Genomic DNA, 23,502 nt, shown 5'->3' with positions numbered 1-23,502 from the left:
ATTTAATTGTAAAATCTTTCTTTATATTTTAATTTACACAGCATTTTCAAATTATCTAATTTATCTAAGAGGCTTATTCTATATCAACCAAAGCTACTGATTATGCCATTTCCTGCCAAGATTCACGATTTATTTCAACTACAAATTCTGTCCAAAAAAGGCCTAATCGTCCGCCCCTAAAATGTAAAAAAAAGATCAACGAAGATATAAGCATATGATATAAGTTACTATAATGGCACTCAATGCCAAAAATTAGTACAAAAGCAAGAAGGGAATAAAGCTTGATGCAGGCTAACCCATCACTGCCCCTATGTTCCAAATAGAGGCCTATAATAGTATAATATGGAAAAAAGATGGAGGCACACAAGTAATAATGCAAAATTGGTATGGTTTACTGCAGGGGTGCGCAAACTGGGGGGCATGAGATTTCTGGGGGGGGGGCGCAACAATTACAGAGGCCCCGCTCTCATCCCCAAAGCATTTAAATGCCAGGGGAAAGCAAGTGAGGCCTTTGTAACTTACCTGGTCTCCAGCAGCTTCTGGCGAAGCGTCGCCATGGCAAAGCGGCATCAATGATGCCGCGGGGTCACATGACGTCCTGCCGTCAGAAAACGCTGGAGAACTGGTAAGGGGGGCGCAAGAAGGGGGGGGAAGAGCAGGCCAGGGGACACGGACTAAAAAGGTTGTGCACCCCTGGTTTACGTCATAGTAGTAGACAGACCTAAAAGTAACGTTTCGGGGACAATTTCAACATACTGTAGGAGTGACGGTACCTTAAAGTGTTTATTTATCCATTTGTTCATTTACTATCCTCATTAAGCAACTGAAATATCCTCATGAGAGCTCCCACTGGACATGTTTATTGATCTTCCTGGACAGCTGAGCTGTGAAGGCTGAAGAGGAAAACATGAGGGATAGCACATCTGACAAAGGTATTTTTGAAATATACTCTCCATGGATGTACGAATCCGAACCATAAATCCTTTTCATGTCAACCGTGCAATTAACTTAACTTGTTTGACTGCTGATTTCAGGATACTGTACAACGCTCTGAGTCAGCTTGCAAATTATAGACTGCACCGCTCTCTCTCATACATTCATTTTTAATCCTCTTACACTTTCTAAAGATGTTTCATCGTTGCTATGCTTAAATCCTTCACCGAAAGTGGCTCCTGCTGCAGGCCACCCATCAGTGAAATGTGAAGGAAAGTTTTGAAGGGAAAAAAAAAACAGTTGTTATTAGTAGTTTCTGTGAAGACTTTGGACACATTTATGGGATTTTAGACACATTAAACATGTTGGAGACAATCTTAACCCTCAAACATACGCAAGAGAAGACTAAATGCATAACAGGTTTAGTTAACCATACATTTAAATAGCTTGATTTCTGTAATACAATTATGTGATTTCGGTGGCTGATTAACTAGAATTCCAGTTTTATGTTTGGTGCTTGTAGGAGATGTGCGCAGAGGGTAAAGCACCGGAGACGTTTTTAAGGGAAAATAAACGTAAGCTTTATAGGCCAGCAGCTTTAAACAGAAAACAGCTTCATATCAACAAAAACCTTAGAACAGAAAACCACAACCAGGCCAAACCCATGTAGGGGACTGACTAACATTCAGCAGTCCCTATCTGAGGGCTGGAAGGCTAGGCCTCTTACCAAACTTCGATACAGTCCAAAGAGAGGTAGGTACCTTTAGGCAGGGTGTCTGTGGGGGTCCCCAATGGTGGGTTTCAGGGACCGATGCCATTGAACAGAGTCTCTCTTTCCCTGGGATCTCTCTAGCAGCACAGACTCTTCTATGCTAGAGATCGCATGCAGTCTGTGCAGCAGCCTTTTAAGCAAATTACCCGCTCAAGAATCATTCGCTAAAGACAGGGTTTATTGTGGAAGCCTTTTAGACCCTGTTACAGCGCTGTTATCCTCGTATTCTTCTCAGTATAGTAAATGAATGCTGATTCTTCAAAAAGTTTCATGTATGGTTAGCACAAAAATACATGAGTTAGAAAGTGAAATTTTACTTTTGCCAGAAAAAAAAATCTCAATTTGCCCATCAATTGCTTTCTTCAATGTATCCTTAAACTTCCCCAGCCAATAAAAACATGAATCAATTAAAGGCGCACCTGGTCACAATATGCATTTTCTCTATTGCACGCAATAAAGATTATCACCATTGTGCCCCCCTCAAATAGTTTTTTTGGTACAATCTTGCTTGAGATAATGTTTTCAGGCTAGTTGCAGTTACATGGTCTAATACAGGGACTGTCACACTTTTTCTGAATCGAAGACCGTTTTAATGTAAATTATTTTATGGACCACTACACATAAACTTAGCTCTGTTTATCATCATCATCAGCCTATGTCCCTTCAATACTTCATGGGCGGCCCCTAACTAAAATGCTATTACAAGGCAGTGCATTTTGGGGGCGGCAGAGGGTGATGGCAGGAGCAGAGCAGAAGGAATCGGTGGTGAAACGTAGGGCAGCGGGAGGCCATGAACCGAGCACAGCTTGTAGCAAGCAGCTGGATTGCTGTGGCAGAGGATGGCAGGAGGGTGCTGGAGCTGAGAGGCTGTAGCTTTCCAGTCGCATACCTGCATACCAATAGGAAATTAGGTGTGATCCACGAATTAGAGTGTTTGGCATGCCTGGGGGTGGGGCCTGTTTGACCAGAGACATAATCAGCTGGTAGACAGCTTCAGATGTCTGCCACCAGGGGGAGCTCCCCTGCTCCACTCCACCACTGCCAGGTAAGGAATTTTGACTGGGGGGGGGAGGGGGGTGAGAGAGGATGTGGAGGGAGGGTGAGACAGAGGATTAGGAGGGAGGGTGAGACAGGATGAGGAGGGTGAGACAGAGGATAAGGAGGGAGGATGACAGAGAATGAGCGTGAGGATGAGGAGGGGGGAGAGGCTGAAGAGAGAGGATGAGGAGGCAGGTTGAGAGAGAATGAGGAGAGGATGAGAGAGAGAGGGTGGGAGAGAGAGAATGAGGAGGGGATGAGAGAATGAGGAGAGGTTGGGAGCGAGAGAATGAGGAGGGGATGAGAAGATGAGGAAGGAGGATGAGAGAGATGATGAGGAGGGGGTGTGGAAGGGGAGAGTGAGAGAGTAAATAAATACGCAGGATCATGCATACTTTGGATTTTGTTGCCCAAGGGTGGAAATAACAAAAGACAAAATGTTTTGCACAGAATAAGAATGAAAACCAAACAAAATAAAGGGACTTATTATTGTGAGACGCATTTATTCCCCTACATATTGTTTTCCTTTCCCTAAGGCCATGGTATCAGAGACTGCGTGGAGGAGTCCGTGGGGGGCACGATCAGATTGCCTTAAGGCACTGATCACACCCATAGACTGCGTTGGCGCACTCGGGCGGAGGAAAGAGGGGGCGTGCATTGCGCAAGTAATCGTTTGAAACAGATTTCTTGGCGCGACACGCAGGTCACGTGAGCGGTTCGCCCAATGAGGGCGAACCAGCTCCGTGATGCCCCTAGGCACGCCCCCCACGACGCGTCTACCTTGGACAGGAAAAGCACCCGCTTCACGCGGGTGACGTCACAGCCTCCGCATGCCTCCGCGCTGGCGAGGGCATCATGGCCCAGGCCTTATTCTGATTGAAGTAAGTTTGCCATCTGGTTATGCTTATACAGGTATATACACACACCTATTAGTCACTATTATTTTGATTTTTTTTTTTATTGTGGCCATTTCACAATGACACTGGTAAATTCTGACTCTGGCCTATTTCAATCAACTGCTGGTTGATGGCCTCCTCAATGATCTTCTTAGCACGGTGGCTGCAAGACCTTCTTCTCTATTTTGTGCCAACAAATTTCCTAGTTTCCTCCACCCATCTTAATTTTGGTCATAATTTTTGTCTTTTGATATCCCTGGGGCATCCAGTCAAGTACAATATTTATCCAACGATGGTCATTTCTTGTTATTCTTTGACTAGCCCACTGCCCTTTCCATTTCTTCACCCTTGTGATACAGTCACAGACTTTTGTTTTCTGCTGAACACATTCTTTTTCCTGACTGTTTGGGTAATACCCAGCAGACATCTCTCCATACTTCTTTGAGTTGTATGAAAGTTCTGAATTATCTTCGCATTAAACAGGTAGACTACAGTGGTCAAACACTTTCCTCTTGCGGCACAGCATAAGATTACAGTGTACCTTGAAAGATTGTCTTGTTTCCTGCAAATGCACTCTATCCCATTTTCATTCTCCTATTGATTTAATTCATAAGGTACTCATCCATTCATACCTCGTGGCCAAAGTACAGCAGAAACAAAGTCCAGAAAAATGTGTGGTGCGTAGAACTATTAACAGATATAGACTTAAAGCATAAATGTTCCAACAAAAAATACCCTGAGGTATCCTTCATATATATAATGCTTGAATGGGTAGGTGAAGAACGCTTGTCTGGAAAACCTCACAATCCACAGCAGTCGAGGTTAACCCATCCGGTGTCCAGAAATAACAACATATATAAATGAACCATACCTTTCTTCAGCTATCTGAGGGAATGAGTTATGCTGTGAAATCACAGGAGGACTCACTTGAACAGTGTAGCGTCCAAATTTCAATCCTATGTGCGTGTGCAATCCGCTCGTAGTAGAGCTAGATAATGATGTGAGAAAAAGTGGAGCACTACAAAAAAGGGTCATTGAAAAAAGATGCAGGGAAGTGCGTTCCGATATAAATAAAAAATATATTCATGTGATCACATTAAAAATGGAGGCGTGTAGCCCGCCACCTACACGTTTCACACCGTAGCGCTTTATCAAGCGCATGGGACACGTAGGTGGCGGGCTACACGCCTACGTTTATTATGTGATCCAATAAATATATTTTTTATTTGTATGGGAACGCACTTCTCTGCATCTTTTTTCAATTACCCTTTTTTGTAGTGCTCTGCTTTTTCTCACATCATTACAAAGTATAGTGGATACAGTTTTTGTCTTCTAGGTCTATTCTATCGATTTTGATGTTAATAGATTTGGCACATTTAAGCAAAATCACTTTGGTCTTGCCAAGATTCATATCCATGCAGGTCTTCTTACTGCTTGTTGATTTCTCTAATTTGTTGCTAAAGGTCTTCTGGACCTGTGGCAAAATAACAATGTTGTCTGCACATCATAGGTCACTCAGATATTTACCGTTGATTTTCATTCCCTTTTCCCCCCAATTTACTGTAGTGCCTTGAAGAATTCTTCAACTGTTGCTGTGAAAATCTTTGGTGACATGGTGTCCCCCTGATGCACACCCTTGCCGATCCCTATCTTGCTTGTATCTTCCTGAAATCTAATTGTTCATGTGGCATTCTCATAAGTATTATAAAAGTTCATTATAATATCAACGTATGCTTCTTCAACATTGTGTTCTTAATGCTTTTAAGATAGCCGAGGTGTAGACAAAATAAAATACCATTTCGCAATCTACACATTCTAAAATGAGTACTAGATCAAATTAATGAATTCTGGAAATTACTTCTTGTACATCTCAGATTTGGTTCATTATGTTGTATCCACTGCAAAATCCTGTCTGTTCCTTGGGTTGGACAAAGTCTAAGGTCTGTTTCAGCCGATTAATGAGTAATCTTGTAAGTGATTGGAAGTAGACTGATTGGTCTGTAGTTCTTGAGATCTTCCTGCTCTCCTTTGCCTTTGCTCCTGCTCTGCAATGTTCCTTTTTTTTTCAGCAGCATGTAAATTGCTTTTCAATACTCCTATCCCCAGCTTCCTTCATGATTTCAGTTATTGTTCCCCCTTCTCCCTGGGGCCTTCTGATTCTTGATGGATTTTATTGATTTTCCTACTTCTTCTGGAGAGGTGCATGGTATATCTGTCATGGTATAATTTGCCTCTTAATCTGCTTGATTATGTTTATGTGTTACCTGTGTTCTCATACAATTTCTTGTAGAAATCCTCAACCCTCTTTATGATAAGTGCACAATCTTTGATTCATCATCTTGTTTGAGTGTGAGGATTTGCTTCTTTAGGCCTTGGCCATGTTTACCGCTTGCTGGCGGAAGCGCACTGAGGCGCGCTCCCACTCAGCACTAAGCCCCTACAGCCGCAATTAGAGCGGCTTTAGTAGGGGCTCACCTGCGCTTCTGCGCGCTTGCGGAAGCGCAGGTCTTAGGGGAATTAAAAATTCCCCCGCTTGCCGGCGCGACAGGCTGGTCACGTGAGCGGTTCGCCCAATGAGGGCGAACCAGCTCCGTGACGTCACTGGCCCGCCCCCGGCCAGTGACGCGCCCGCCCCCGGCCCGCCCCCTGAAGGCCCGCTGACAGCGCGTGCGGTAAACAACCGCAAGGCCAGGGAAAGCACCCACTTTCCCTGCACCTTAGCGCGCCTCAGCGCGCCTCAGCACGCCAGCAGGAGCATGGCCGAGGCCTTACAGTCATACGTAGCCAATTCATTTTTCTTAACTTACTTAATGTAACCAGGTATTTGTCATCATAACTCTGTGCCCAAGACATACTTGAAAACGAGCGGTAACTCTCAATGTATTACTTCCTGGTAAAATATTTTATAAATAAATATAACATTTTTGTTCTTCCATCTTTAGATTACTTTTTATCTTGTGGTTCCTCCAATAGCTGCTTGTCTTACCTGCTATATTCTCATACTGTTTTTTGTTAGCGATTCCTCCAGTTTAATTTTTTTCAGCTATAATTTGCATTTTTTCATAATTGTTTGTCAAAGTATCTCCATGTATCAAGCAAGTTTTTCAGCTCTAGTTGGAATTTTCTAATGCTATTCTGGAATTACTTGATGTAGTTGTTCTTGTCTACTTTTTAATTAGATTGATATAAATGTATATAATATTTATTTTAAAAATACTTGTCTGCTTTTTTTTTTAAATCAGCCTTTAGTGGAGATTGAAAATGCTCAAACTGCTGGAGAGAGCTACCATGAATAACATTTGAAAGGCTTTGGGAACCACCAGTAAAATCTTTGGGAACCATTGGTGGTCCAAGCACAAAAAGTTTGAAAAACACTAGTCCATCATGTTTAAAAAGGAGTATCCCCACACCTGAATATTTAACAGGATCAAGGACATTTTATTATCAAATCTCAGCAAATATAACTCAGAGTCCTACTGTCCTGCTGTATTGGTAGGTTGCACCTAATTGCTGATAGGGGTACCTGCAGTGAAGTAGTGTTGCATTCCAGGCTTTTGCCAAGTAAACATTTATTTTTTCCCAGTGTATGTATTGCTGTTTAAATCACTTAATTAAAATTGATACATGGTTGTAACAGATCCAGGATTCGGGAAGGGGCAACCATCTACAATTTCTTTTTTTTCCCCCGTTTCTATGCAAACACTCACCGTCTTCATAAAAGCACCTATATGTCATTAGATTTATACAAACCCTGATATGGGTGACTGTAGTTGCTGTAACAATACTGGTAAAGGGGAACTATCATGCAATCATGCAAACATAACATGATTTTTTAACCCTCTTTAAATTCTTTTTGTGGGGGGCGCTGGGGGAATGCTGAAAGGTATCAGATTATTTACGATGGCACTTTTTTGTAGAGTTGGTGATAAAGAAGCCAATATTTGTCACAGATTATTCCTGCACGTGTTGTCCATCACATATGTGGATTCCAAACTGGGGTACAGATGTGGTACACAAGGTTCTACAAAGTGATACTTCAAACATAATCTGTCGGTACTAAAAAAAAAAACAAATTGTCAAAATTAACTACAAAAATACTAGCGTACCTTGTGTAGCCAACGATCAGCATTTGTGAAGCTGCTTCTATTGCTCTGACCTATGGGTTTGCGTGCAATGCATCAGGTAGCGCTCGTAGCAACATCAAGTTATTTACATTGGGAAAAGGGGCGTGTTTACAGTTTTGCCCGCCACAGCAATTAAAAAAAAAGTTAAATTGTTACATAATTAATATTCACACCTCTTTTTTGCATATTTTTTTGGCCGCCACCTCAGTGGTGGCGGCAGTGGTTAAATATTCTCCAATGCATTAGATTAGCCCCCATACAATCATGGCAACAATTAAAAAGGTAATTATTGCATTTATTAATGGAAATATAAATTAGAGATAAGCACACTGTGTATGTTATGTTTCAAAAAATCATGCCCCAGTATGTAGGTGCGAACGCTAAAACTGCCACTAAGTAAATAGCCACATCAATGTCCTATGATTTAGCGCTGCAAAGTAAATGTTCCTCTTTTTTTTAAATAAGAGGCACATGTGGAATATCTATGCTTCCAAAAAAAGGCACATAGCATTTCACAATAATATTGTGATTGATGAATGAGTCAATCAATCACAATATGTGTTGCTGTTTGCTAATTTGACAAGCCCACTCACTGCAGCTCATGGTGCTAAAATTCTATGAACTGCTAAGCTGTTTGGAGTGTATTATCTCTACATTGCAAAGTCTTCTGGAGGGACAAAGTTAGGTGTATTTTACCTGTGGTGAGAGACTCACTTTCCATGATTAATTACATTTCTAAAAAAATCCAACGTATGAGTGTGATTTTGTTTTGCCTCATTTGCTGTGAGCCCTTGAATGTGTCATTAATGGCAGTCAGCAAAGCAAAGAAAAGGATTGAACCATAACAAGAGAAAAGTTCAGCTCTCATTAGAAGAGCTAGAAAATGTAGTTAAATACTTACCAGCTGATAAGGAACAGTTTGTGCCAACCTTTATGCATGAGGAGCAGGAGTCCTAATTATGGGAAACCAGGTGGAAATGTTCTGTATTTAGGGTATTTACCTTATTGTTTGTAATGGTAGGAAGAAGCAGTGCAAACAAAGTGTGAAAAATACAGATAAGAACATTATATGTTTAATAGCAGTGATGAAAAAGATACAAATCTGTTATATTCACATGTATTCCTGTATATGGATTTATAGTCAATAATTATTAATTGGTATTCTCATTCATAAAGTTTTTTTGTGTGAGGTACAGGGAGAATATTGTCCAAACTAGCAAGTACAAATGTAGCAAGAATTACTGTCGCAGCCAAAAAAACAAACGACCGCAGCACTTAGGACAGTGTCTGCCGGGATCGCACTGCGGGGGGGGGGGTCCATGCTTCCAGATCGAACCCCCCCAGGCCACAATCATTGCAGTGGCGGGGCCGCAAATGGCCTCGGCAAGATAACCAGTAAGTCTTGCTACATCTGTAGTTCGTATAATGCCTCAAAATAACAGGGGAACATATTCTGACTGAGCTGTTCAAGTTTAGACGTTGGATCTGTAATGTGGCTGACACAGAAATCCACACAGTGACCTTGAAGGCGAGCCTATGAATGGTGGCAATGTCATCTTGTACACCACAAGATTAGAAAACATATACATTGAACCGGCACATTACAATGATGACAACTGTTACTGACTTCCGCTCCACAGGGAAGTTTACATCATCAAGAGCAAAAATCACATGTATTTTTCACCTCTATGTAGGTTGTCACCGAGTAACATATTTTTCAACCAGTTGTAGCAGTTCTAGGTTCTCTTAAATTCTATGAGGCTATTTTGTAAAAAAAAAATCAGTATATGTTTTAAAAATCATCCATTCCAATTTTTTTTATTAGATAATATTCCTCTTTTTGGGGATCACACCCAACCACAAATCCTACTTGTATTATAAAAGTCTCTGCTTTCATATTACCACTGAAGTGAATGCAATTTTCCCCTAAAATACCTGCTCTTTAAAGTTTGAAAATGAAAACTGTATTTATTTTATGAAGCATCATATCAGCATTGATACCAGCTTTGCTTTGGGTGAATGGATCACAAGCTTAGAACAAAAGAAAAAGGAAGAGGTGATCTCAGGTAAACATTAAACATATCTATTAGGAATAAAATACGCAGGATTTTGCGGGATCCCATTTGAACAGATCATTAGGTACTTCAATGATACATTTTTATCCCTCTGATGTCAATCGAAGCACAAATAGATAACAAACAAAAGCCAGACCGCAGCAACTTCAGGCAAAAAGTATTAATTTGGTAATCATTCATTTTCTTTAATACCTTTCCTTTATGCTCTAAGGTAGACTAGGACATTGACCTATTAAATCTATTTTTTTTTTCTGTTCACAAGTGCTAGTAGTAATTATCCTTTTGGCAAAACTCTTGTATTAAAAAATAAATAAATAAATACATTTTTTTTTAAAAGAGAGATTTCCCCTTATATTATGTTGGGCTTTGTTTATGTTTACAAAAAAAATCTTCAAAAATAAGGACTTTATTTTGTCGGATATTTTTTTTTTTCCCAGTGAGCAATCACAAGTTCCTGTTGTTGAAGCATGCTACCAATTCTAACAAGTAAGCAACAGCAGACATGCCCCAATATGAATCAGGAGCCGGAAGCAAAACAAACTGGGGCAGGCATTTTGGAAGAAGCTATAACAATGAGTTACAGAGACACGTAAACAGAGGCTTAAAAGACAGCGTTGGGAAGTTAAGTGTAATTTTAAAATCATAGTAATTATACTTAACAAATGTATAGTTACACTTGCACTTCTAGGTTATTTAGTAATGCTATGTCTTAGCTAAACATAAGATTCATTCTGGCCAACAAAAGGGGTATTCATAGGTGTAATTGAGTGTGCACAGACCTCTCCTTCTGTCTCTGTTAACATATGAAGAATTCTCTTACCAGCTCACTAGGTATCAAAGCCAGTGATATTTCTACATCTCCAGGACTAATGGGCTGCCAGCACGATTGACTGGCTAATAATTACAGCCACCACACAGCCATCATACTGCATACATATATACAAATAACATATACTTTTAAGAATATGACCTACAGTACTGTAGATGAGGAAACTATTGTCTGCCCTTAAAATGTGCATAGTTACAACTATTTTGGAAGCTAATTACACATTACTTTAATGTGCAGAGAGAAAATGAGAAAGAACAGTCCAGTCCCCAGAGACTAATCAGGACAGTCCTCTAGGGACATAAATGTCCTCGTTCACTTCATTTGTTTCTGATTCCTGTTCTTACCAAGCACCATACAGTACAGTCAGGTCTGTTTCATGACAGATTGTGCATAACATATTGCTGGTTAATATGCAGATTAAGCAACATTTTAAAGCAATGTATGGATTATTTCAGATATAATTTCCATAGGTAATATCCTCCAAACATATGGGGAGTGTAGGACGGGACCGAAAGAAAGAGGAAACACAGAGGGAAACAAAATAGGGACCAAATGCAATGGAATCTTGATCTACCTTCTGAAGGCTTTACTCGCATTCTCTCAGAATAAAAAGGCACATCACAAAATGGCAAATATCAGGTAGTTGGTCTACTGGGTGCAGGTGATCTCAGGAAAGGGGAGACAAAGGATGCGATAGCGTGCCGTACTACGCTCCCCGTATGTTTGGTGGAAATCACATATTTTTTAAAACATAGGAGACTGTTTCTTACTGAAGGGTTTGAGTGGAAGATATTTTGGTTATCACTGGCACGCATGTTATTCACTTTAGAATCACATGCACATAGCATCTATCCAATATTTGTTTCACATTTGTGTACACCTGATAGATTATCCTATGAAGTCCTTTGTTTGTTTCTTAATTTAAACACGCTCACTTTTATTATTGTCACATTTACTTCTGCAGTACACTGTCACTGTTCATGGTGTAACATTGTGGGAGCGCCATCCTAGACAATTTGGGGTTTTAATTTATACATTATGGTAAAGCATTTCCAACATATGGTTAATAAGTTTGACGTGATGTACTGTATCCAAGTGAGGTCAATAACTATACTAATAAAAATGAAATATCACAACGGCATACTAAACAAATGCATAACATTTCCAAATGGAATAGAGATTCTCTGTGCAGTATGCTCTATTTACTTAATGCTTTATGGGCACCTTTGTCCAGAAGACAATAAGAAATTACATATATTCAGTGTAGGTACCTGCTAAATGGAGTCTACCTTGACGAGGTTGGCAGGCTTGAATCATGTTTTGATCAAAAGATGCAACCAAGTGACTCCTTTGTTACACAGACTTTCTGTAGGTTCTTAATGTACAGATGCAGTAAACATGTCACTAGTATATTTTAGCCCAAATTGGTAGGAGCTCAGGATCTGTTCTTTTGTTTTTCAGAAATGATGAGTCCCTTATAATTAAGCAGTGAAATATCACTGTGCAAATAAATCCTATGTATATTTTAAACTATGCCATTTGGCCTCAAAGACCCCTAAAGACAGATCAGACAGATGAAACAAATGGTTTATTGGCACTCCTCGAGAGGAATGTATGCCTGGGTGGACCGGGAGAGTTCGCTAAAAAGCCATATTGGACTGTCTTCTTTATTATGGTCTAGTTCTGGGACGGGACCCGGAAGACAGTTGGAGCCAACAGTAATTGGATTTACTTTGAAAATTTGGCAGATGGCAAAAAGAAATATAAGGTTGTATTGACCCTTCTAGGTTCGGGCCTTTGTTCGGTTATCCAGGGTTTTCCCTGGGTTTTCAGGGTCAGGGCTTTGAAATTTGGAAACATAGAGGAATTCTGGAGGCAGGAGATTTATTAGAAAAGGACAAACTAATGTCTTTGAGGAATTAATGAGAAAGTATGGTCTGCCCCAAACTGAGCTATTTTGGTATATGCTGGTCCAACATTTTGTGTGTCAGGGCCTCCATGATGAGGCATTTCCTAAATATACACGATTTGAAGATTTATGTAAAATAAAAAAAATACCAAAGAGGTTTGATATCCTCTCTGTACCAGGGGCTAACTCTTAAAAAAGATACCCCAAACCATAAATATATGGACCAGCGGGCTCTGGACTTCCAGACTGAAATAACAAGGAAGGACTGGGAAGATATTTGGAACAATGCGGGTAAAACCTCCATATGTACGGTAACAAAAGGGAATATATATAAAATGTTGTTACGCTGGTACTACACCCCCAAAAGATTAAAGCAGATGTTCCCGGGGACTTCGGATAGATGTTGGAGGGGTTGTGGACAATTAGGAGATTTGGCACATATCTGGTGGTATTGTCCAGTAATACAGATGTTTTGGAGGACAGTTTTCAAACTAATAAAAGATGTGACTGACATCGAAATCCCGCTAGACCCAACTCTGATTATTCTGGCTAAACGTATGGAGGATGTGAATCACCACACACAAAGATTGATCCTGGATATTCTAACGGCGGCTAGATGCGCTGTAGCAGCAGCGTGGAAAAAGACACTCCCACCCTCCAGAAGAGAGGTTATTAGAAAGGTTAATTATGTTCAATTAATGGAGAAACTTACCTAATTTCTGAACCACATCACTAGGACGTATGATAGGGTCTGGGAGCCCTGGGATGCTGGATAGGGGAGCGCCCTCAGAGGGAGAGAGGATACGGGAGAGCTGAATGTAAAATATGGTGTTTACCAAATGTTGTATGATATGTAATGTAACTGTTGTTGTTTGTAAGAAATTTGATACAAAATGGTTGTCGTCGTCCCCCCTTTTTATATTTGTACCGTTCCCATTTGTGTGAAAAAATAATAAAAATAGAAGTTTCAAAAAAGTCACCTGTGCATTTTTCAGATTGTATCTGCAGTGTTCTCCTTTGCTGGACTACACTATCGCTAGAAGCCACCTTCTTTCACATTGTGACTTATCTTTATCTCAAATGCACACACATCTTATTGTCTGTGCAGCTGACTCCAGTTAACTGTTCACCTTGGTAAATGGCAACACTTCTTTTCAACAGGTGTTGCAACTTATTTAATCATTGATGCGAATATATTGTAATATAGATCTCACTACTGTACTATACATTCAGTCATACTGATTGTAAATTATTATTCACTTAGATTGTAAACTCTTTGGGGTAGGATCTCCCTTTATCTTTGGTTGTAATTTACTTGCAGCACTTACACCCATTCTTTGTACTTTATTTTCCCTCTATGGTAACTTTGTAAAGCGCTGCATACACTGTTGACGATATATATATACTGTATATCTAAATAATACATACATACATTTTACCTGGATTAAAAGAATGGGCCTTTGTGAGTGGTTCTCTGAACGCCAGGGACACCCCAGTTTCCAAGGTTTACTTTTTAATGCCAGCATGATGTTGTAGCATTCTATTGGTCTCTGGAGTGAGGTTGTGCTCATGCTCTGCAGCTATAGTTCGTCAACAGCACACGTATCTATGTCAGGGTGATATACCAGCAAATATCCTTGACACCAAGGGTCCTTGGAGGTCAGAGAACAGCACATTAGGTCAGGTAAAAAAAATAATACAGAACAGTGCGAATAGATGCGTAAAAAAATAATAGTGGTACATTTCCATTGTTCCTACTGAGTGCTTATGCAGGAGCTGAAAGCCAAGCTCCTGAGAAGTTTATGCATCTAAACACATAAGCATATATATTTTTCTAGTGGCTGCTTCTGATGTAAGAAAGTTGTTAATCAAATTGCTTACATACAGTATAATGCAGATCTTTGTGGCAGGTAGTGCTGTTCAGTCCACACAACAATATTTACAAATAATAATGTCAATGTATGTTGTATATAAATGCAAATAAGTAGAGATAATTATATAATAAACAGCAAGAGTGGTGAAATACTTTTTGAGGCGGAAAGGGAGGAAAGAGAGACTTGATAAGCAGGAAGACAGAAAATCGTTGCAGATGCTCAAGGTTGCATGGCAGGAAAATGAGATGAGTGAGACATCTGAGATGTGATTGAAACAAGGGATACTTAAAATCAATGGGGGATTTAATAAGAAGCCATAAGAATCATTCTAAGAGTTAGGGGGCTGAAACAAGTGAATTGAGAGATTATTTTCACATTATTGCTGTACAACAATGGCAGAGGCAGAGACTGTAAAGCTTATGTATAATGCCACCTGTGTCAATGTTGTCAAATAATATGCCTTGCAGAATGTTTGTCAAAGCATTAGGTGTAGAGATGTGAACAATTTGTGAGAAATGTATTGATATTTGCTTTAGACTGGAAACAAAATGTTTAAGTAGGACAAAACTCACTATTAATTATTTTCTAGTAGTAACATGCACTGCAGACAAGTCATTCAGATAAACGAATACTCTCATTTAATTGGTTAAACTCGCCAATACGTGTACTGTCCATGAACCTAGTTTGTGATGCAATGGCCATTCTTAGAACCTTGGCAAATCACCTCATTGCCTTGTGCCTTCGGCAACATAAATAGATTATAATCTCTGTACAAGGGAAATTCACTAGATTGTAGACAATAGTTACTAAGAAGGGCTATTCCATGAGACACCTGCTGTGCTGGAAGACACCGTATGTCCCCATTCTAGTGGCTTGGTCATATTTACTAAGCAGTGCTACTCCAAAAGATGTCCTCCAGCATGGCATAGTAAGTATGACCTTATACAGCACCCTCGTATGGGGTCTGCCAGCATGGAAGGTGTTTCATGAAGTATATATACAATCCGAATCAGCCATTTTGAAAGAAGGGCAAATAAAGAGAAACTGTTGTTACTGTCAGATACATTACTGCAGAAAACTAAGGAACAAAAAGAAAAAATCAAGGAGGTCATGTGTTAAAGTCTCCCAGGTGAAAACTGGAGCAAATGTATAACTTCATGTACGGAAGAAAAAAATCCAACTGAAAGCAATATTATTTTAATATAATATTATATTTGACAACAATTCTATCCTCAATGTTTGTACTGCTATTCATCCATATTGCTTTCATACTTGACTATGAAATGCCTTTAATAAAGCAATGTTCTGCCACACTGTGCCCTAGGGAGCAGTCTTTGGCCATCCATCCAGGCTTGTGATGAGTAGTGACCACTCTCTGAACTGTCACCTCAGACTCAAACCGCAATCTCTTTTTGTATTTTAACTATCCTTATCTCCTTAGCTTTCTTTTATTTTGGTTTTAACTCTTGTAAAATTAGACATAATAAAAGGAAATTCCAAATTACAAGGGAATAATGCATCAGGCTGGTGCAGCCCTTGGGATCTTGATGTTGCCCATTGAGAATTAGCAATGTTTCTACATCAGTTCCACTATGACCATTTAATGTACAGATGTGGCAAAGGTTATTGCTCCCGCTGGCGCGCTATGAAGGGATATTGTGCGATAATCTGTGTTCTCACTGCCATTGAATCCCTTGAAAGCTCTGTGATGTTCTGCATTATAACAGGATAGAGAAGTACAAGACTTACTGTCCTCAGGGCCACTGACAAACAAGCAAAACCTGCGGCCACGCCAGCAACAGTGTCTGCCGCGATGGAGCTGCAGGATGTCCATGCTTCTGAACGGGACCCCCGTAGTACTAATCCTTCGGTGCCGTTGTCTCGTGTGGCAGAGGGGCCGAAGGCTGCTAGGCTTGCTACATCTGTCTGTTGTGTTGTCTGCTGGAGCAATTAAGTCTGCTACATCTGCTTTTACCACAAATGTTCAATATATTTGACTTATTTTATGCATCCTTCTCTCCAGTTCTCAGTTAATTGTATCAAATCCTCTAAATCCCTTCCCACGGTTTACATACAAGTGGGCTAAGGCACAGTTATTTAGAACTGGATCAGACGTTAAAAAGAAAACCAACAATATTGTTAATTGTGTTGGCTGCAAGTAATTACGTTTTCTTTTTATTTGGTTATCCAAGTGAATACATGTAACAGGAATGCAAACTAGGATCTGTTTTATGTTGATGCTAATGCTGAAACAAGGATTATATTCATTGCAAAACAAATTAGTGTGAATTTTAGTTAAATGTCAGTTATTGGGATACATGGATCACAAAAAAATGTTCTGTTGCAACATATTTATTGACCTTTGATGAACTTTAACATGGGAAGTAAATCCTACAACCAAAGGGAACCAAGCATTTATAAGAAATTACATCTCTGAAACCTATGATGGCACCAATATCAGGTAGCACTAAGAAATGTTTTAATCATTTTATAATGATAACAAATTAACAGATTATCATAGCAAACTTGGCACCCTCTACAATTCAATTTGTCGTTTTGTTCTCCAATGCAACTATAACACACATCACTGCGAAATGCTCAAAGAACTAGATTGGTCATCACTAGAGTCTAGGTGCAAAGTTCACCTTTCCTGTCTCACCATCAAATACTTTCTGGGCAAGCTACCCAGCTACCTGAACAAGCTCCTCACCCCTACCACATGCAGCACCTATCACCTGAGATCAGACTCCAAAAGACTATTCATGGTCCCAAGGCTCAACAAAGTATCCGGACGTTCCTCCTTCTCCTTCCGTGCACCCCAAAACTGGAACAACCTACCAGAGACTCTCATATCCACCACCAGCTTAAGTTCTTTCAAATCTAAGGCTGTCTCACACTTTAATCTGGTCTGTAACTGTTTCATACGCTCATAATATATATTTTCTTTAACTGTGCACGCAATGTCTTGTATATAATGTATACCTTGTTCATTTATGTAACTGTACTTGTAACCATGTATTATTTGTTTTACTCTGTGCCCAGGACATACTTGAAAACGAGAGGTAACTCTCAATGTATTACTTCCTGGTAAAATATTTTATAAATAAATAAATAAAAAAATAAATACATCTGAGAGGGATTCACTTAAAATGCCGCCCTTTTTGAGGTATATTTTTAGTACAGGTTTACACACCTGTTATTTATTGCCATATATTTTCTGCTTGCCTGCTTTTATATAGTAATAAAATAAGTTTTTATCCATTGTAGCCGAGTTGCGATTTTTGACCATATTTTGAATCATTTCATTTCTTTAGGAAATGTTTGTAAAGTCAATTATTCAAAGATTTTGCATCATTAACTGTGCATTATGCTGCTTCTCCCCACAATGAATAGGAGATATATTTCCTTTTAATACATGTCAGCTGCTATATTTGTATTTTTTTGTGTCAAAACTGGCACAAAAAAAACCCAATGTCTCAGAAACTGGATAACACTCTTCAGCGCCAAAGGAAGAATTCCGTTCTAGGCTAAAAAAAAAGGAAATTAATTTTAAAAAGTTCCAACGCAGGATTGCTACTTTAGCTTTGTTCTGACCAAGTACTGTATATATCCCTGCTTAACCAATTGTGCCATCTGTCCGACTAATGAAGGCACTAGAATCACTTTAACAAAAGAACAAAGCTAGCAATGTTAATGACTATACAATATCTTTTAGCAATAAGATCATTCCCCGAACACCATAAAGCCATTTGTTTACCATGAACATGTTAAAATGTTAATAACTATTTTGAAATACTTATATGGTCTGGTTAAAAAATAAATAAGAGTCAATCTGTGACATTGAATTTATTTAATTTACCACTGTCGTTAGTTCACCTTCGCCCTTGGACGAACTGACTCTTTCCCAGCCATGTCATTGCAGTGCTTCTGACCACCTGCTGGTCTTCCACATCCTTCACACTTTTGTTGGGGAGGGGTACATTGCTAAGGGAAGCAGATGATGGCTATAAACACCAAGGGGCTTGGGAATGGAGGTCTAATGAAATAGTTAGAAAGAATTCAGCGTGTGGAATTCAGTGGAGTGGCTCAGTGAGACTGAGTTTGGAGCAGGGAGAGACTGGTTCAAATCCAAGTGTCAGCTCACTGGGCAAGTCACTTGATCTCCCTGTGCCTCAGGCAATGGAAATTAGATTATAAAACCTACAGGGAAGGGGCACGTTGTGTCTGCAAAATGATATGTACAGCACTGCGCATACTTTCTTGCATATATATTTTCTGTACCAGATAGAACTATGGTTATTATTCAGGAGAGAGGAAATAGTATGAAAGATGACACACAGATACAAAGCAAAAGAGAGATACAGGTACAGGAAGCTATTGATCAATGCAAAAAATAGTGTTTTTCAGTTGTTTTTTTAGGTTCAATTGACGTTACCTACAACAGTAACTGATGTTATTCTAACTAGGGTAATGCCTTATTTACTAAGGTAATAATATGCAAAAATAACATCCATAATTGAGCGCATTTGCACACTGTTGCATTATTTCATAATAACACTAAGGTATCTTTAAATAATGTAACATTATTTAAGTCTTGGAGTTACTCCTATGCAGACCCTGAAATACTGTATGGCTTTTGGAGAGAAGAAAAAGAGAAAGTTACCTGCTTGGTTAGAAATATGCTCATTTAAATCATTTGCATATATGTTCATATTTCCCAGGTATTTAAGGCGTGTTCACAGGTATCTCAATATGGGGAGTATAATCTATGTGTAGGTACGTAGACGTCAATGGACACTCTCCTAAATTGGTCACTCTTCCTCCCTCCCTAGGTACGTCAGTGTCTGGATGGGAGCAACACCAGAGTTAAGTACTGTATGACTTAATGATCTTAGTCAACATGGGATGAAGCTCGTTTGCATATTATTTAGAACACTGGCTGTTATATATAACAAAGGAACATTAAATAAACACCGGGCTTTTTTAGGGGAGTACAACCTGGGTTTTAATGTCACATTGTTCGGATTAGTGAGTTCTGCGTTCTGATTAACGGGTGTTGACGTCGATAAATGTCACATTATATAGGCTAACAGAGCTGTGTGAATCTTGCTCTCAGTTGCGTCAAGTGTATGAAGCTTGTTAGTCTAGTTTTGTGCATCTGGTGTAGATTGGTAACTTGAGAGGTTTATGCATCCTCAGACGTGGTATACTTTGTGTAATAAAAAAAAAGGGGGAAGATAATGGTGTTACATACATGCTGAACTTGATATATCCCCTTATAATGTGTATTGGGTAATGTCTCTTATTGACCCTCCCTAAAGCCCAAACTGGTACACACAGGGCAAGCAATACTGACACAAAGTACCTTGAGGCAACAAGGCACAAGGTGATAATGTCTCTTGTTTCCCCAGTTTTACTTCAAAATTGCCTTGACACATAGGCCTCTATCGGCTTCATAGGATATTGTAAAGGGGATACAGAGGAACAAAACATGAGTAATATTTAGATAAATGAAAAGGGCAAATAGAAGTGATGAGAAAAAATTAAGTGGGGAAAATAAGATGGAGAAATTAGATAAATGAGTCCTTGGTTTTCTATTTCTCCTTTTACTTAAAACAGCAATCCCAGTAACTTGATTTTTTTAAAATATATATTCTTCGTTTACAGCTCTAGAACCAGGGAGTCCTCCAGCACAAAACTGTGTTATTTGTAGCTCTGGGGACCTCTGGTTTCTGACATATTTACCGGTGTAATTAATGTTGTTAAAGTTCCCCAAAAGAAAATTAAAATGGCTGCCAAATCTTGCGGGCCAATAGGAAGCTCCAATGGCATTGATTTAAATACCCAGGAAGCAACACTAGTAACTACAATGTTAAGTATCTCAAGAGACAGCGGTTCCTCCGGAGCAAAAAATTATTCTGCTCTGGAGCTCCCCTCGGTTCCAATGCTGTAAAATGATATGGCATTTAGGTGATATTCCTGCTTAAAAAGGGAGGGGTAACATTGACTGCTTTGTTATAATATGAAAATATACATGACATTTTCCTGAAAATAGGATTTTGCCAATAGTGAGAGGAAAATGCCAGTGTCATAATCATTTTGGGAATACACGTCAGCTGTTTCTAACCATTGCAAGACTTCAGTAACCACATTCTGAGATTAAGTATGGTTGTTTGACTCAAAATAATTGCAAAGAAAGAAAATTCCATTGGGTTTTTAAGAAAACTGATGGAGTTCTTATGGTTTGCTGGTTGCCAAATACGATTTTCATGATACATTTACAAGAGAAGGATGGTTACGCTACAATGAGATTTGGGGTTTGAAGTTTTTCCTGCTGTGTTTTTGATCAAAGTTAGTTCATCTTTCAGATGTTCTTCATTCACTTCTTTAGTCACAATTGGTTTTAGCTCAAGAGATTAATAAGAAATCCACTTTCATCCATTTAGCAGCTAATATTCTGGATTAGACATAAAAGGCATATTACTTTAGACACACTCTATGGAGCAGAACTATTTGAGTAACATATTTGAGATTCTAATCTCCTCACATATGCGTAAATGGGATGTGGTCTGCATACCTTATATTACATTTCTATAACTTTAACTGCTGAGCCATGCATGCAATCTTACTTTATACCCAAATGCATTATTAAAGAAGTACATTGTAACTCTATTCACTCTGGTACTTCCTTCTGGTAGCTGGATTTCTAATCTTAATGTAGCCCTGTTCCCCCCCTTCCCCCCTCTATGGAAACATGTTGCTGCTACTGATGTCTGTGGTGCGGTCATACCTGTGAGGGTCCAGGAGAGCTGAGTGTCCGCGATATTGTGGGGTAACAGGACAGGCTTTAAGTGATGGCAGATAATGTAGAAAATTCAGTGCTCGTGCTGCAGATATATGGTATGTTGGAGATGTAAATCCCCTTGCAGCATGTGTGCGGAGCGTCTCCCCAGTAGGCTCCTAAAGCAGGGTGACCCCCAGAAGGGGGGCACTTTGGATGAAAAGAAAAGAATGCACACAATGCGCACCAGAGATTAAAAATAGTAAAATATTTATTAATAAAAAGTAACTGAGGGGATCCAACCCCACCTCAGTACATATGCGTCACAGAACCAGGTTCAGTTACAGAGAACCCAAACCCTATAGTTAATTAATACTGACCAATTAAACTAAGTCCACCAACCGCATAACACACAATAAACAATTAAATAAAAAGACAGTGTTCAGTAATCAGGATAAATGAATCCTGAAATGACTATGATATAGTTAAACAGCTGTCTGAGACTGACAGGGGGAGACGGAGATTTACACTGAAGCCCTGGACGGGTGCCGCGGCAGACGTATAGGGATCCGGACCACGCCACTGCAGAGATCTAACCACCGCCGGAGCTTCCTGCAAACGCCGTCTCAGCCTGTCAGAACACCCGCAGAATGACCTGTCGTGACCTCTTTTTACGCGTTTCGCACTATGTGCTTCGTCAGGAGGTCACGCACAAATCACGTACGCGTATTTACATAAACAACAGCCAATCAAATGCCAGACTGTGAATTCGAACAAATTAGGTACCAGACGAAAGTGTCCTCCCGAATAATGTCTATATTCCCGTAAGGGCAACAATTTTACCCAAACTTAGCTGAAATAGAACAAAAGAATAAAATGATCCGAACAACATATATATACAGTATATCTCAACATCACATCCAAGTCTGATTGCTGCAACGTTGAACTTAGATGTGAGGCATACTATATCGCATATCTGATTGTATTAACAATCAAAATGTCTAAAGAGAAATGGAATAACATATTTAATAAACTTACTACGGTTACTGCATACCATTACATACATATTTTATTTTAGGTACGGTGCAAGTTCAATTAACTTGTTAAATCCAGTGGGATACCTAGTTTGGAATGTAAATCCAATATTGTTCTCGCTTTAATAGGTTAAGATCTCTATTACCTTGTCTAATATTGAATGGTACACATTCCAATCCCTTAAATCTAATACAAGAGGGGTCATTATTATGAACTTCTTTAAAGTGCCTTAGTAAGGGAGTAAGAGGCATACCCTTTGCTAAGGTTTTTGGTATATTTCTAACATTACACAAATGTTCCAACATACGCATTTTAAAAGGTCTCTTACTCTTACCAATGTACTGTAAATTACAGCTACACTGCAAAACATAGATCACATGCATAGTAAGACAATTTATAAAACTTTTAGTGTCATAAACATGATTAGTGGCACACGAGGTTACAGATTTATCTTTTGTAATATGATTGCATGCCTTACATTTGCCGCACTTGTATGTGCCTACAATCCCTAGGCTTGTTCTCATATCACCCGAGGATTTGTTCTTTCTAACAACCTGACTTGGAGCCAATAGGCTTTTCAGATTAGGTGCACGCTTAAATACAACACCAGGTTGTGATTTCAAATGGGGTCCCAATATGGGGTCCATTTTGAGTACATTCCAATGTTTACGTAACACTTTTTTAATATTATTATGTGCCCCACTAAATTGAGTAATGAAAGGAGGTATACCATCCTTTTTCTTATTAGCCCCTTTTCTTTTTCCATGATGATATCTGAGCAGAGATTCCTGTTGGATTTTTTCCGTTCTTGCTAATGAGTGATCTATCAAATCATCATTATATTGTTTGGCAAGAAATCTATTTTTAAGGAATAGAGATTGTTCATCAAAATCTTTGAATCATTCCTTTTTATTCTCAAAAACTGATTAAACAGGATATTCTGAACCATCTCTTATCATGACAACTAAAGGGATCCAGATATGAATTAACATTTGAAACTTTAAAATGAGTTCTAGTTTGAATTGTATTAGCTTCAATATAAATCTCTAAATCAAGAAAATGAATGCTAACATTACTATTCTCACCACTGAATTTTAAATTAAATTCATTTACATTCAAAAGAGAGACAAAGTCAAGATAAGACTCTTCACTTCCTTCCCAGACAATGATAATGTCATCAATGTACCTCCTCCACAGTTTAAGCTGCGGAGGAGGACACCCAACGACCATGAGAGA

The sequence above is a fragment of the Ascaphus truei genome, chromosome 1 (genome assembly GCF_040206685.1).
Source record: "Ascaphus truei isolate aAscTru1 chromosome 1, aAscTru1.hap1, whole genome shotgun sequence".
Taxonomy (NCBI): Eukaryota; Metazoa; Chordata; class Amphibia; order Anura; family Ascaphidae; genus Ascaphus; species Ascaphus truei.
Note: the sequence above shows the minus strand (reverse complement) of the source record.